This window comes from Petromyzon marinus, unplaced genomic scaffold (assembly GCF_048934315.1).
Source record: "Petromyzon marinus isolate PM22_M1 ecotype Great Lakes invasive population unplaced genomic scaffold, UKy_Petmar_22M1.pri1.0 PM_G_Scaffold_224, whole genome shotgun sequence".
NCBI classification, from domain to species: domain Eukaryota; kingdom Metazoa; phylum Chordata; class Hyperoartia; order Petromyzontiformes; family Petromyzontidae; genus Petromyzon; species Petromyzon marinus.
In genome coordinates, this window is record NW_027422789.1 from 117501 (window position 1) to 120000 (window position 2500).

Genomic DNA, 2500 nt, shown 5'->3' on the forward strand with positions numbered 1-2500 from the left:
CAGCTTACATTTTTCTTCTAGGCCTCTTGAGACATTGTCTCCCCCACCAAATGTAACAACGGGGACTTCATCCATACTCGCTCAAGCAGCTGAGCGGCTTACGAATGAGAATTCTGGGACCCTGGAAAAGCCTGCAATGGAGGCAATAAAGGCTTGGCTTAACGGCGAGGGCCAACATGATGCCCTCGTAGAAACTGCCACAGCATTGATGCTTTGTCCGATGAGATTGGTGAAAAACAAAGGCAAACGTTCAAAACCCGAGAACGACATTATTAAACCCAGGATATTACCCACACGATCTTGGATGAAGAAGAGAGCGGAAAAACGAGGAAGCTTCATGAAGCACCAGAAGCTCTTCTTTAAGAACCGCTCTCTTCTTGCGTCCTTAGTCCTGGATGGCACTGAACGTCATGAATGCCGAATCCCGAACGCAGATGTATATCGTTTTTACTGCGAAAAATGGGAGAAGGTGTTGCCATTCAATGGCCTGGGCCAATTTAAGTCATCAGGTGTTGCAAATAACGAATACTTTGAGCCCCTAATTTCGGTGGAGGAAGTTCAGACTGCCATACGGGCCATTAAACCAACGTCAGCAGCTGGGCCAGATGGCCTAACAAGGGCTGCAATCTGTGCTGCCGACCCCGAGGGTCGGACACTGACAGCCCTATTTAATGCATGGATGATTACAGGAATTATTCCCAAAGAGTTGAAAAAGAATAGGACGATTCTTATTCCTAAGGTTATGGACGATGAAAAGCTGAAAGAATTGGGGAACTGGAGACCAATAACGATCGGTTCAATGATTCTGAGATTATTTTCCAGAATAATGACTGCACGTCTTGCTCGTGCTTGTCCCTTAAACCCAAGGCAGCGTGGTTTTATAGCGGCATCTGGCTGCTCTGAAAATCTTAAGGTGCTACAGGACCTTATGAGACATGCTAAGAAATTGCACAGGCCGTTGGCTGTCATGTTTATCGACATAGCGAAAGCTTTTGACTCGGTTTCGCATGCTCATATTTTATGGGTGTTAAGGCACAAGAAAGTAGATGAACACGTGGTGGGCATCATCCAGAACGCCTACGATCGGTGTACGACCTCGTTCAAAAGCAATGGCGAGTCGACTCGAGAAATTAGCATACGTGTTGGTGTCAAACAGGGTGACCCCATGTCACCCCTGCTCTTCAATCTTGCCATGGACCCTTTGATATGCACCCTAGAGTCACACGGAGTTGGGTACTCCATTGATACCGACCACGTGACAGCTCTTGCGTTTGCTGATGATTTGGTGTTGGTGAGCGAATCTTGGGTTGGTATGGCCGCCAATCTAGCGATCTTGGAATCATTTTGTGGGCTATCGGGATTGGAGGTTCAGGCCAGAAAGTGCCAGGGCTTCATGATAAGCCCAACCAAAGATTCATATACGGTGAACAACTGCGACCCATGGACTATCAAAAATAAAGATGTCCATATGATCCAACCTGATGAATCAACGAAATACCTTGGTCTGAAAATTGGCCCTTGGACTGGCACTATACAGCCTGATCTACATTGTCAGCTAAAGACATGGATCTCGAAAATCGATGAGGCGCCTCTGAAGCCAACTCAGAAGGTTGAACTACTCAATGCCTATGCCCTACCCAGATTGTTATATCCTGCAGACCACTCGGACTGCAAGCAATCAACTCTCCGTGGGTTGGACCAAGAGATTAGAAAGGCGGTAAAAGGATGGCTCCACCTTCCCGCTTCAACTTGTGATGGACTGTTATATGCCAGAGCCCGAGACGGAGGCCTTGCCATCTTGAAACTGGAAAAAACAATCCCTTCGGTTCAAGTTAGAAGGCTGCAACGTATAGCAAACTCGTCCGATGCTATCACCCGTAATATTGTGTCCTCGCAGGGTATGGAGGAAGAATACCGTAATTTGTGGGTACGAGCAGGGGGTGACAGTGATGCAATCCCAACATTCGTTCTCAGGGACTCGGTGTCAAAAGAACCTGTATATCCGAGACCCTGCGATTGGAGGGAGCATGAATTTCAGAGATGGTGCGAAAAGCCGGTTCAAGGAAGGGGCATTGTAAACTTTGCGCATGATAGAATCAGTAATGCTTGGTTGAGGCCATGGTGCGGCTTTAAACAATGCTTCTTTATCGCAGCACTACAACTAAGGGCAAATATTTACCCAACAAGAGAAAGCTTGAACAGAGGCAGAGATGGGGCCTTACGTTCCTGCAGGAAATGCTCTGCCAGACTCGAGTCCCTTTCGCACATTCTCGGTCAATGTCCTGCAGTACAGAAAGCAAGAATTGCGCGACATAACAAGATCAGTAACATTCTGGCAGACGAAGCGGCTAGATTGGGCTGGTCTGTATACAAAGAGCCACGGTTCATATCCGAGACGGGAGAGATGAGAAAGCCTGACCTCGTGTTTGCAAAAGATGAGGAGGCGGTTGTGATCGATGTCACCGTCCGTTTTGAGCTTTCAAAGAATACCTTGTCAGAT

General features: G+C 47.4%; 1 pseudogene; it reads left to right on the plus strand.

The window, feature by feature from the left end:
* The window catches only part of LOC142913119 (28S ribosomal RNA), a 10613-nt pseudogene that overhangs the window by 3967 nt on the left and 4146 nt on the right, over positions 1-2500 (plus strand).